Source organism: Bidens hawaiensis, unplaced genomic scaffold, assembly GCF_021521415.1.
Source record: "Bidens hawaiensis isolate Kalapana, Puna unplaced genomic scaffold, B.hawaiensis_p1.1 tig00054914_1, whole genome shotgun sequence".
In the NCBI taxonomy this organism is placed as follows: domain Eukaryota; kingdom Viridiplantae; phylum Streptophyta; class Magnoliopsida; order Asterales; family Asteraceae; genus Bidens; species Bidens hawaiensis.
The window spans coordinates 14,547-29,092 of NW_027499895.1; positions in this window are offsets into that span (position 1 = coordinate 14,547).

A 14,546-nucleotide genomic window follows, 5' to 3' on the forward strand; every position below is an offset into this window, starting at 1 on the left:
TTCGAATAGTAACTCGATCCTTGAAGTTGGTCAAACAGATCGTCAATTCGAGGTAAGGGATAACGATTCTTAATCGTCATCTTGTTCAACTCCCGGTAATTGATACACATGCGAAAAGTCCCGTCCTTCTTTCGAACAAATAAGACAGGGGCTCCCCATGGCGATGAGCTAGGTCGGATAAAACCTTTATCCAACAAATCTTGCAACTGAGTGGACAACTCCTGAAGCTCCACCGGTGCGAGCGGATACGGGGCTCGTGCTATGGGCGCTGCACCGGGGGTCAATTCGATTTGGAATTCGACTTGTCGAATAGGAGGGAGTCCAGGCAAATCCTCTGGGAAAACTTTCGGAAAATCTCGCACAATCGGTATATCTTCGATTCGCTTCTCCTCCATGGGTTTCTCGACAATATGCGCTAAAATTTCCGGATGACCCTTTCGTAGATACTTCTGCGCCTTCATGAGGGTGATGACGCTGGTGGTCGTGCCGCGCTTCTCGCCCTGAACCAAAATGTTCTCCCCGGAAGGGGCAGTGATGTGGACTATCTTGTCGTGACATATAATCTCCGCTCGGTTCTCAGATAACCAGTCCATGCCGACAACGACATCGAAACTACCAAGCGTAAAAGGTATAAGGTCGATATCAAAAATATGACCTGACAGTTTCAACTTACATCCCGCAAGTACATGAGTCGTTTCTACAGACTTACCGTCAGCTAATTCAACAGGAAACTTAGCATCTAACTGAGTTGGAGTTAAGTCTAAGAGTTTACTAAAGGCTTTCGACACAAAACTCCTATCAGCTCCAGTGTCAAACAATACAGAAGCAAAACAGTCGTTCACAGGAAACTTACCAGTCACCACATACGGATCGTTGCGGGCTTGACCCGACCCAATGACGAAAGCTCTTCCTTTACCATTGCTTCCGCCACCACTGCTGCATCCATTGTTCTCGTTCTGTTTTAGTTTAGGGCAATCCTTCCTGAAATGACCCTCTTGACCACACTCAAAACATCCTTTAGTCGCCAACGGTGGGTTAGGAGCACCCTTTGCCGCTAGATCTCCCCTACATTCCTTGGCCTGATGACCCATTTTTCCGCATCTCAGACACTTGACACGGTCACACGGGCCAGCATGATGATAGTTGCACCGGTTACATTTCGGGTGTTTCCCAGCATAGCCGCTCGAACCCTGGCCGCTAATGTTGTTATTGTAGTTGTGGCCCTGATTATTGAAGCTCCGAGTGAGTTCGGGCTTACGGTAGTGTTGTTGCTGTGGGGGGTTGGAGGATGAGGACATGACGTTGTCGAACTTTCTCTTTCCATTACTCGGGTTGTTGTTGTTGTGGTCAGTGCTCGGGTTGTCACGGGCTTTAGCGGTCGAACCTCTAGGTGGTAACGCACCTTGGGTCACAGCTTGATCTGTCAGTTTGTGAGCTAACCGGATTGCTTGTTGAATCGTGGCTGGTCTGGAAGACGTCACCATGCCCTGAATTTGCGGTGCTAACCCGTCAATATACATCTCAATCCTCTTGCTCAGCGGGTCTACCATCCGTGGACACATCACTGCTAACTCGTGAGAACGGGTGGTGTAGGCTTCAATTTCGGAACCCACCATCTTCAATGACCAAAACTCGGATTCCAACTTTGCAATCTCCTCTCGAGGACAATACTCTTCACGCATCATATTTTTGAACTCTTCCCAGTTCATGGCGTTAGCCAGTTCCAATCCAAGAATCTGCACATTCGAATTCCACCAAGTGAGAGCAGAAACTTCAAGTGTCCCAGCAGCAAATTTGACCCTACTGGCAGGTGGACAATTACACATCTCAAAAGCTGATTCGGCCTTCTCAGCCTAACGCATGAAGCTTATAGCTCCCTCAGTGCCCTTAAACGAACTGGGCTTGCAATCCAGGTAGTTCTTGAAAGTACACGTTCCAGTTGGACCTCCAGCTTGATTCTGGACATGTGCGGCTAGAGCGGCCGCCGCGTGGTCGTTCAGCAGGGTTTGGAGTTCTGCTGCAGTCAAGTTGATGTTATCGCGACCGTGTCCAGCGTTTCTTCCAGCCATCTCCTAGAATCACAGCATAAAATGTCAGACATGAATTTTTGGTTTCATATGCAACACACCATACATGTAATAGAAAGATAAGTAAGAAAGAAATAAAAGGAACAAACATCACATCTCAACCATATATTAATCCAAATAATAATTCATGATTAAAACCATTGTATTCGCTACAAAGTATTTAAAATCAATCCTTAAAATCATAGAAAATAATAGTTTGGATAGAGACAACCCCTCCATCTAGGTGTTATCATCCTTAGATGTCATCGTCTGAGGACACCTCTGAGTGTGCCTCCTCCTCAGCCGGTTCTTCCTCCGGTTCCTCTTCGGTTTCCTCCTTGGGATCTTCCTCGGGATCCTCCTCAGGCTCCTCTTCGGGATCTTCTTCGGGTTCCTCTTCAGGCTCTGCCTCAGGTTCGGCTGCGTTCTGAGCAATTTGCGTTTGTAAGACATCGCAACGCTCTAAAGCTATCTCGGTTCGGGTCCTTGCCACTTGGAGTTGCTCTTGCAAGTCTATCATCTCGGCTTGCATTTTTCTCATAATCTTCATCTGTTGATCATTAGCCTCTTGCATTTCCTTCATCGCCGCTGTCAGGCGGGAAATTTCCTCTTTAGTTTCGGTTCCATCCTTTAACAGTCCGGAAACGTTCGCTCTCGTATAGCGCATATAACCAACATCACGCTCCAAACAAGAAACAACAGCTGCGAGCACACACTCTACAGGTTCGGTTATGGGTGGTAGGGTGTTGGGGTAAGCAGGACGGCTCAGGTGAGGTAGTGGGGGAACTTGTTCGCGATAGACCATACGCCTGATCATATTCGGGTACCAATCCCAGCTAACTTCGTCTTCGTACATGCCTCCGAATAAGCGATACCTCTTCGATGCAGGGGCTTCTAGTTCCGGGACTACTCGGGGTGGCGATGAGGTAGATAACTGCGGTTCCTTCTCATGAGCATGAGTCATCTGTTCGGGTGATGATGATGGTAGCGTCGACATCCCTACAGGTAAGCCGTGTTTGCGCGCGCATGAGTGAATAAGCTAAAGAGATAGAGATAACAAAAGACTACACAAACTATATATGCAGTGCGTATAATTATAACTAATGGGTCGTTGCGGTTATAATCTAGTATGCATGCAATTTCTAGTTCGTTATAACCAATGGCTCTGATACCAATCTGTCACACCCTCAAAATCCACTAACGGAGTTTTACCGTCAGAGGGTGTGAACTAACAGGATCGGAATCATTAGTTATAATCAAACCATTAAAACATTAAGTGAAAATAAGTGCAGAAGCGTAAAAACATAGACCAAGTGTTGCGCCACACAGGACGACTTAAAAACCCACATAGTAACAGTTTAAAACAAGTTTGCATAATCAATAGTGTTCAAAACAATGCATGCTCCTATACCGCGCGCCCGCCTCGGCTACCTGAGAATAACATACTAAAAGTGTCAACACGAGGTTGGTGAGTTCACAAGTTTATATAAAACAAAGTGTTTAGCATTTTGCGTTCAGCGTTTTGCGTTTAACGTTTAGCGTTTTGCGTTTAACAGATAGTGTTAAATCAATTATATATCGATAGGTAGCTAGCCTATACAACAAGTATTACTAAGTGTTCGACACCGAAACTGACTGTTTATCATGTGCCTTGCCACCAGGTCTATCCCGACCATGGTAATGTGTTAGCCAAAATTACACCCACTCGACCTCCAGTCGAGCTTAGCGTTGGGTGGGGTTTGTCAAACCCAGTAGTACTACTCAACAACGACTCGCTATTTTCCAATACTAAACGGTTCGATGTGTAGGACTTCAATTGTTTCGTTTGCCACTTAGCCTTTACAAGTGATATATAATCTACTAACAAGATCTAAAAGCGTTTTCGGAGTATGTTATCTCCCCCAAGTGAAAAGCGTTTAAAGAGTTTAAAAGGGGAAAGTGAAACTCGCTGTTTGCGAAGATTACTAAAAACAAAAGTCCGAGAGATGCGCGTCAAAGAAAAATCCTCACTCGAGCTCTAAGACAAAAATGAGATTTTTCTAAGTATTTAAGCTATTAACGAGTCTCTAGACTCGGCACGTAATACCTATGTAAATAATACACTTCATGTTTCGTTTGTGAATTTCGTGTCACTCGACAAGCACATTAATGACTCGTTACAAGTGTAAACAACTTCTCAAGCATCAAGTATAAACATAGCATACTTCTAGTAATGATCTAACACAAGGGTATTTAGGTCAAACACGTAGCAATTATCGATTATCAACATATTTCATGTACTTTTGCCTAACTCAGCAACTAGCTTTACCGAGACAGATTACTACTAGTAAAGATTACTCTAATTCACAGATCATAACTAATCAATTAATTCATCAAAAATCATTACAAAAGCGTACATGTGTTAGGTTTCCAAAACATATTTTATTGTATTTTTATTCCTCATAGATTTCTCACAATGATCAAAACATCACAGCAAACTCACAACAGTCAAATTCATGCGCAATAGAATTTTATTTGTAATTCCTGTTAAATGAAAAATCCAAATAATGCAAGACCAATTGGGTTAGGTTCTTAACTCAACAAGTTAACTTCCAGAAGTGGAACCAACCCATTTGGTCTTGTAGTTCATGAGATATAATTTTTACAAAACAACCTAACAGCAGGTCTCACAATTCAGATTTGCACAACGTTTTTGTAAAATCATAAAAGTTAACTTTTACACGTCCAAAAATTGCAAATTTATTTTCCTTAGAAACTAGACTCAACCTAGTACACTGTAGTATTAATAATCTCGACAAATTCTCACATTCATACCCCATTACAGTCAATTGAACATCAACAACACAATCTGTCCAGAAACTGTTTGCATCCAAACTCAACATATTAACCATCTATAGACCACAATCCGTTCATATGACCTTCTAGACACCATAATCACTATCCATGCACACCAAATACACACTACATACATGATCAAGATTTTACTTGAACTCAAAATCAAAGAACAAGCGATTAACATGCAATAACATCACTTCTAGTTATCAAATCAATAATCAATACATAATTAAACATCATCTAATCACAATAAACCACATGAACACCATATATATGATTTTCGGATTCTAGGGTTTATAATTATACCTTCAAAAGCACAAAAAATAAGCAAGAGGAAGGTGGAAGATGGCTAGAAACGGGTGTAGGATGCTTCAATTGTGAAAAACAAGATCAAAAACCAAGTGACATGTGTGTGTGTGTGAGCCGATCGCAAGGAGAGGGGAGGGGGGGCTGCCGTCGGGTATGAGGGAGAGAGAAGAGAGAGTTAGGGTTTAGGTTAATATCATTATTTATAATAAGATGTTACACTTTAGTCCCTCAACTTCTAGTTTGCTAACTTTCTAGTATAATTAACTTAATTCTTGTTTCTTGTCTAGCATCACACATAATATAATCAAGTATCACATATGTCTAACACATAATTATCACATAATTATTTTTTCGACGTTTTTCGTTTATTCACTAATGGTTTGCGTCAACTCGTTTGCGTTTCGGTGCAATTCCCGAAACACTACACATGTAGTAATTGTCAAGCGTCATTTAAACCCTAGTTTAAATGTAATGGGATGTGCGTTATAGATCCAGTGATCTTAAGTTTGAATTGACGGAGTTGAGTTAACGGAGTTAACCTGGAATTGACGAATGTCACAAGGTTTAACAAACTTAATTCTCCTTTCCTATGTTTGAAATTATGTTTGAAATCTTTCCATAAAGGAGGTAACTTGTCAATGATCGATGTAACAAGAATGGATTCGTCTATTTTCATGTTGTGTTGGGCAAGTTTCCCAAAAGTTCAACACAATTCATGGTGTTAATCCACAACAGATCTAGACTCAACCATCTTGTAATTGTAAAAGTACTCACAAGAAACTTCTTACTTGAAGAATATGTTTCAAATTATGTTTGAAATCTTTCTATAAAGGAGGTAACTTGTCAATGAACAATGAAACAGGAATGGATTCGTCTATTTTCATGTTGTGTTGGGAAATGTCACGCCTAGACCAAAGGCAGAACATGCCGAGGCGTAACGTATTGATTGGAGTAGCTCGAAAGACACTAATTAAAGTGACAATAATTATTTAATTCATTAATATCAAAACAAGTACACAAATGCAATAAACAGAACAATTACATCATATTTATTGTTTGGATAAATATCCTACGGTAAAAACTAATATCTTCAACCTTGATCAATGTAAATTACTTGTACCTGTAGCATGTATAAAAATAGAGTTTGTCAACACGAATGTTGGTGAGAATACATAAGTGTTAGTTGAGATACATATATAGATAAAAACCATAATTCATATGTAAATGATGAGTACTACTGTTAGTGCACGGTTTTGCGTCTAGAGTCTTTGTATTTATCGTTATTGTATATTTGATGATTTATGTAATAATTAATGTTTATTTTGAACTAGTTCGTTAAGTTTAAGTCTAGTTCGCTAGGGTTGTTAGCGAACTAAGGCTAGTTCGTTAAGGTTAAGTCTAGTTCGCTAGAAATGTTAGCGAACTAAGACATTATTATGCATTCCCTCCTGATTCGTTAGGGGATGTTAACAAATCAGGAGGCGGTTCGTTATGATAAATTATATAACGAAGGGGAAGCTGGTTCGCTAGGGGATGTTAGCGAACCAGGTCGCCTTCTATATATAGTGAACAACTGTTCACTTGTAAGTGTGAAGTTTTTCAGAGAAATAAGTTAATAGAGAAAATTATTGAGTAATTACTCTCTTTCAAGCTTCATCTTAATATTATTGATAATAATTTACACATATATAACACTAAATCAAGGTAAATTATAAGTTAGATCTATAAATGTATTGATAGGATATTCACAGCTCCAAGATCTGTTTATTGTTATTGATTATTGATTCGGGAACCAACAAGTGGTATCAAAGCCGTTGGTGCTTGTTACACTTGATTTGGTGTTTTTAATTGTTATATTTATTCCATTTTTGATTAGTTTTCGGTTTTGTTTGATTTTGAATCAATTGGTGGTTGAATTGATTGATTTATGGACGAACTGGATTGAATTCGTGTTGGTTAAAGAATTGTTGAGGTTTGGTTAAGAGGAATTGAGATCTGAATTGGATTTGTGTGGTTGGTTTTGATTTCGGTTTAAGTCCGAAACAGGGGTGTGATTTTTGGTTAATTTGGATTGGTTAAGATGTTAATTGGTTACGAGGTTTTGTGTATTGGATTCGGAATTGGTTTACGAGTATTTTGGTAGTTTACTTGTGAAATTTGATTGAGTAACGAAGGTGTATTACAGATTTGGTATTATTGAGTTTCTGGGTTTAATCTTCATAATTTCTGGAATTTCGTTTGAAGGTTTGAAGATTTGAAGATGAATGTGATTCGTTATCTTCTTCCTGGTGATTCGCTATATTTTGATCTGTGATTCGTTATCAACAGTGCTAATTCGCTACCTTGTTCGTTAGCCAGTTCGTGTGAGTTATTGATTCGTGTTATCTAGTTCGTTAACTAGATTAACTGATTCGTGTGACACGTGTTCTTCTTGGGAATTGTGTCATAGCAACCTTTGCCACGTGGCATAAGGTGTCAGAGTTTGTTACAAACGGTTGTAACAACCTGATTCGTTATAGTATAATTCGCTACCGTGTTGATTCGCTATCAACTGTAGCTGATTCGTTATCTTAATTCGTTAAGTTGACTTGGTCAATTCGTTTGGTCAATTCGTTAAGTTGACTTGGTCAATTCGTTTGGTCAATTCGTTAAGTTGACTTGGTCAATTCGTTTGGTCAATTCGTCAAGTTGATTTGGTCAATTCGTTTGGTCAATTCGTTAAGTTGACTTGGTCAATTCGTTTGGTCAATTCGCTAAGTTGACTTGTGATTCGTTAAACCTTCATCACATTCGTCCTTTGAGTGATTCGTTAATTTTATCTGTAATTTGTTAAGTTGACTCGTTAAGCTGACTTTTGATTCGCTAAAACACTCACCTCATTCATTAAGACTTGATTCGCTACACTATTAACAGTTCGTTATACTTGTTCATTGATTCGTTAACCACAGTTTGTAGTTCGCTACAACTGTTCACATCATTTAAACTTGTGAATTTATTTGTTAAATATGGCTGGTATGTATGCATTGGCGTCTCAGAACATGTTGATGCAACAGATGTTGCAACTTGATACTGAGATAGGTTCACATTCTAAATGTCCGAGATTGATGAAGTTCAGTGACTTTGCCAAGTGGGAACCTCGGTTTCGTGCACATTTGGGATCTGTTCATCCTGACTGCTTATATTGTCTTGATGAAGTTGATGTTGCACCAATGATTGGTGATGATACTATTGGGTATACTCCTAAAGCCGTTTCTCAATACTCACAAGAAGAGAAGAAAGCTTTAGAAATCGAGATAAAAGCATATTCTACTTTGACTATGGCATTACCAGAAAACATCTTTCATCAAGTTGGTAGTATCAAGAGATGTGCATCTTTATTTCAACATCTTCGTATGAGAAGCATGGGAAACACAGCTGAGAGTAAGAAAGTGATGCTCAAGTTTCAATTTCGAAACTTTAATTTATTGAAAGGAGAAACAGTTGAAGAGATGACTACAAGATTTAGTCATTTAATTGCTGAAATGGACAAGATGAAAATGGAAATTTCTGAAAGAGATAAAATTGACACTATCATGAGTGTGCTTCCAAGTTCCTACTCAACATTTCTCATGGTTTTGAAAGAGAATAACTATTTTGTGAATGAAGACTTGACGGCACTTGAATTTTTACAAAAGATCGAAGCTAGAGAATACGATCTTAAGTGTCAAAAATCTTCCAAAGAAAATCTAGATCCAGCTTTCTATGGTGGAAGTATGCCTCTCAGTTCAACAATCTCTCCAATCACTGCTTTTCTTACCCATGCTGCAAGTGAAAAAGAATCAGCTATGTTTAATGATCCAAAAGTTTGTTTCTACTCTGTTGGTAATTCGGGTGGTTCTGGAAGTTCAACCAATACCAATCCATTTGCTGCACCACCTAGTGTTAATATGAAGGAAGCTGAGCAAAACTTTGCTTTTCTGACAGCTTTTATGTCTTCATATGAAAACTTAGTGAGTAGTAAAATTGCCACAAGTGATTTAACAGATGAGGACTATGATCAGATAGATCCAGATGATGTAGAAATCATGGATTTAAAATGGAACATGGCTATGATTGTTCGTAAAGTTAAAAGATTCATGCAAAGAACTGGAAAAGATCTTCCAGCTTTAAACAAGAAGTTGGGTTTTGACAAATTAAATGTAAAGTGTTACAATTGTCAAGAATTCGGACATTTCGCGAAGGAGTGTGACAAACCAAGGAAAGAATACACTAGACCTCGTGGTCAAAGTCAAAATACTTCTTCACCACGAGGAAGTGAAGAGAAACCATCTTCTTCTACAACACAAGCAATGTTAGCAGACGAAACTGATTGGTCACAACGGCTACTATGCAATGATGTTCAAGAAAATTTGGCTATGTTTAGATTACATGAAGATTGTCAAAATACTACTGGTAGTGTGATGTCTTCCGATAATGATTCTGAATCTGATTCTGATGACTCTTGCGACAAGCCTTCTGAATCAATGTTTGCTTGCATGGCCAAGATCAATGAGGTTAGCAATTCTATTTCTACTACTTCATTTGTTAAAGCATCATCTGTTGACTGTGAATCTAACAACTCTAAGTTAGAAGCTTTAAAAAATCAAAATGATAATCTTATAAGAGAAATTGCTTCTCTTAAGGATACTTATCGACAATCTCTTGAATCTCAAATGAGATCTCGAGAAAAGATTGACGCATTGTCGATAAGTAACCATGATCTCAAAGCCGAGTTATCTGTGAAAATGACCATTAATGATCAAAAGTTTCAAGAAATCTTGAAGCATCGTTCTAAGATAACTGAGCTTGAGAATGAGGTTCTTGATTTGAAGAACAAATTGGGGAAATTTAGGAATTCATCTTTTCTGTTGAATGAAATTATTGAAGTATCTGGAAAACAAAAAGATTCCAAGAAATGTATTGGTTTTGTTGAAATTCCACCACCTTTTCATAATGATTATAAAATTAATCCTTTTGCAAGAAAAGAAGAGGATTTGATTCAAAAGGAATCTGTGATTTCTGAAAAACCTAAGATGGTTAAACCTGAAATTGTCAAACCCCAAGTTGCTCCTCAAAATCCTCATGTGGAAAGTAAAAAGGTCTTTGCTGAAAATGTTGACAAGGTGATTATGAAGATGTGTTTGAACCTGAGATTATACACAAGAATAAGAACATTCCTAGTTCTAATCATATTCTTTGTGAACCTCAAGAGTTTAAGGAAGCTGTGTATGGTTCATTCAAGTCTCAGATAAACAAGGAAGAAACTGTGAAAACCAAACCAGTGAGGACAAAGAAGTCAGTTAAACCAAAGATTTCTGACGGGTACTTAATGCATTTCATTAATCCTCCGAGTTCTAAGTCTTCTTCGGCTAGGGTTTTTAAGTTAAAGGGAATGGATACGATGTTCACTGAAAAAGATATTCCAATAAGTATTATCAAACCTGAACTCATTGAGAGTGTTTTTGTCAATGAAACTTCAAAAATTCAAGAACTTGAACGTGTGTATGCTCAAACAAAAACATCAGTTCAATCTGATCCATTGACTAAGGCAAAACAATTTTTAAAACAAGCAAAGAAGATTAACTTTGTTAAGTCAACTGGAACAGATACACTAAAAAGTTTTTCAAATATTTCTAATTTAGATTTTTATTTAAAGAAGAAATCTGAATTTTCTGATGAGTTTGCTAAGAGCATGACCAAAAATGTGAGTCATCATCAATCATCTGCTTCATTTATTCCAATTACTTCTAAACATCATCACGTAGACATGCGAACTTGTTTTTTATGCGGTCAACAAGGTCATGTTGTGAAGAATTGTAGTCAACAGAACTATCAGAATCTTCATCCTTTTATCAAGGACCAATCTAAGCCAATTCCAGTGGTCAAGGAGGTTCTGAAACGACCTGTGTCGTATACTGATGATACTCATATTTTGTTCTCTGATGTGAATCCTTGGAAGGTTCTTCATGTCAATGAGACACGCGGTCAAGTCAAACCAAAATTCATTCCAACTGAACCTATATGTCAAAACAAGAATTCAAATATTGTTCAGGCAGCTTATTTAAGACGAAAGTCTAGGAAGCCGGTAACTTATTCACAAGTGGCTGAACAACAATTGAAATCTGTTAAATTTAATGATCAAAGAGAAAACCAAAAGGTGCCCAAGACTGAGGCCTGGGCTGCCTTTTTGAACTAATCACTTTTTTTTGTGTGTAGGGGTTCATCCAAGACCATTTCTGGTGAAAACTGGATCACGAATAGCGGATGTTCTCGTCATATCACTGGGAATCTCAACCTATTAACCAACGTAAGAAATATTCAAGGGAGTTATGTAGCGTTTGCTGGGAATTCTGGGGGTATGATCGCACAAGAGGGTGAAGTTTCAAATGGTCACATTACGTTTGAGAAAGTGAATTATTGCGACAAGGTTGATCATAACTTATTGAGTGTATCGCAAATTTGTGATAAAAAATACACTACGATATTTACTGACAAAGTGTGTCTTATCTTTAAACCAGGTTATGTTATTCCCGAGGACATGGTTGTCATGCGATCACCACGACCAAATGATATTTATGTCTTAAATATGAGTTCTAAGATATCAACATCGATTGAAACATGTTTTGTCTCGAAAGCAACCAAGAAAGACTCGATTCTATGGCATCGTAGAATGGGTCACATACATGTCAAAAAGATGAATTATTTAATGGCAAATGACTTAGTTGTGGGTGTTTCGTTAAAGAATTTTAAGTTATCTGGTCACTGCGTTGCATGCAAAAAGGGCAAGCAGAAAAAGAAGACACATCCCTCTAAGTTATTGAATTCCATTGATACTCCTCTTGAACGACTTCATATGGATTTGTTTGGTCCAGTGAATCGTGTGAGTATTTCTGGAGACTGGTATTGTCTTGTAGTGACAGATGATTATTCAAGATATTCATGGGTGTTATTTATGAGTTCAAAAGATCAAACACTGGTTTTGGTACAAAACCTTATTACTAAGATCGAATCACTGTATAAACAAAAGGTGAGGAGAATCCGAAGTGATAATGGTACTGAATTCAAAAACACTATATTGGATTTCTTTTGTATTCAAAAGGGAATTCGCCGAGAATATAGTGCACCTTATGTACCTCAACAAAATGGTGTTGCTGAAAGGAAAAATAGAACTCTGATTGAAGCTGCACGTACAATGCTCGCTGATTCAAAGCTTCCGGTTCAATTTTGGAATGAGGCAGTGAACACAGCTTGTTATACGCTTAATTGGGTTCTAACAGTGAAACGACTCAAGAAAACAAGCTACGAGATCTTAAATAATAGAAAACCTAATTTAAAGTACCTGAAACCATTTGGGTGTCCATGTACAATGTTGAAGAAGGATTCGGGTAAATTTGATGAAAAAGCTATCGAATGGTATTTCATGGGATATGCATCTCCAAAGAAAAGGGTTTTTAATTTCACATCTGGCTGTGTTGAAGAATGGTAACATGTGGACTGTCAAAAGTACACAACCCCTCCTCAAGGGAAAGGTCCAGACTGGATGTTTGACTACGATAGTTTATTTATTTCTTTTACACCTTCGACTGAAAACATCGATGAAGATCTAGTTAGAGCATACTTTGAAGAACAATTGAATATTCTAGGTTCTTCAAGTTCTAATACAGTTGAAGCTCAACCAGATGCTCCAACTGAAGAATCTCCAGTTGTTTCTCCAGTTGCTATTGATACTGTTTCTACTTCTTCTGCTGATGATCAAGCTGAAATTCAAGTTATTGATCTTGACAGTGATAATGTTTCATCTCCCGAGTTGGGTGAACATTACACTAATTTATTTGATAATGTTGTTGTTCCTGAGAATCCCACTCTTCGGATTCATGGATATCATCCACAGGAAAACATCATTGGAGAACTTGATGTGGGCGTTCGTACACGTCATCAAGTTGCTTCATCAAGTGATAATAACATATTGTGTGCTTACACTAACTTACATTCATTGGGAATTGTGAATCTTGCTAAGTTCAATTGCTTTCTATCTCAAGTTGAGCCAACGACAGCTCGAAAGGCACTTGAAGATCCTTCTTGGGTAGAAGCTATGCAAGAGGAATTACAGCAGTTTGCACGTTTGGGTGTTTGGGAATTAATAGACAAACCTGCTAGAGTTAAGAAAGCTATTCCGACTAAGTGGGTATTTAAGTGTAAGAAGGACGATCGAGGGGTGATTGTCAGAAACAAAGCACGTTTAGTGGTGCAAGGTTTTTATCAGCAAGAGGGTATTGATTACACAGAGGTATATACTCCAGTTGCAAGATTAGAGTCGATTCGAATCTTCTTGGCTTATGCAGCTTATAAGAATATCAAGGTTTATCAAAAGGATGTTAAGAGTGCTTTTCTCAATGGTGAATTACACGAGGAAGTGTTTGTCCAACAACCACCTGTTTTTGAAGATCCTGATTATCCAGACCGTGTTTATTGTTTAAACAAGGCTTTGTATGGTCTACATCAAGCCCCGAGAGCTTGGTATGGCACGCTCGCCGACCATCTGACTGATAATGGCTTCAAACGAGGAACTGTTGACTGCACGTTTTTGGATCTACAAACAACACATTGTGTAAGGAGTTCGAGAAGTCCATGGAAACAAAGTTTGAGATGAGTTCGATGGGAGAGATGAATTTCTTTTTAGGGTTGCAGGTTCACCAGTCTGCTCACGGAATTTTTATTCATCAGACTAAGTATTTGAATGACGTCTTGAGCCGATTCAAGATTTCTGCCGGAAAAATCCTTTCTACTCCTCTTCCAGTGGGTCACAATTTATCACCGGATGAGTTGGAGGATTTCGTTGATCCAACCCTTTATCGTGCTATGATTGGTTCTCTAATGTATTTAACGGCTTCTCGCCCTGATATTATGTTTGTTGTTTGTCTTTGTGCTAGGTATCAAGCATGTCCATGAGTGACTCACCTAGCTGCAGTCAAAAGAATTCTTCAGTATTTTAGGGGAAATCCAGACATCGGGTTGTGGTACCCCAAGGATGATACGTTCATTCTTACTGCCTACTCAGACTCAGATTATGGAGGATGCAAGATCAATTTCAAATCAACGACTGCAAGATGTCAATTCTAAGGAAACCGGCTTGTTTCCTGGCAGTGTAAGAAGCAGACAACGGTCTCCACTTCAACCGCTGAAGCTGAGTATGTTGCAGCCTCGAGTTGCTGTTCCCAGGTGTTGTGGATACAACAACATCTTCGTGACTACGGTTTGAAGTTTCTTACTACTCCCATCTTGATTGATAATTCTGCTGCTATTTGTATCACCAAGAAT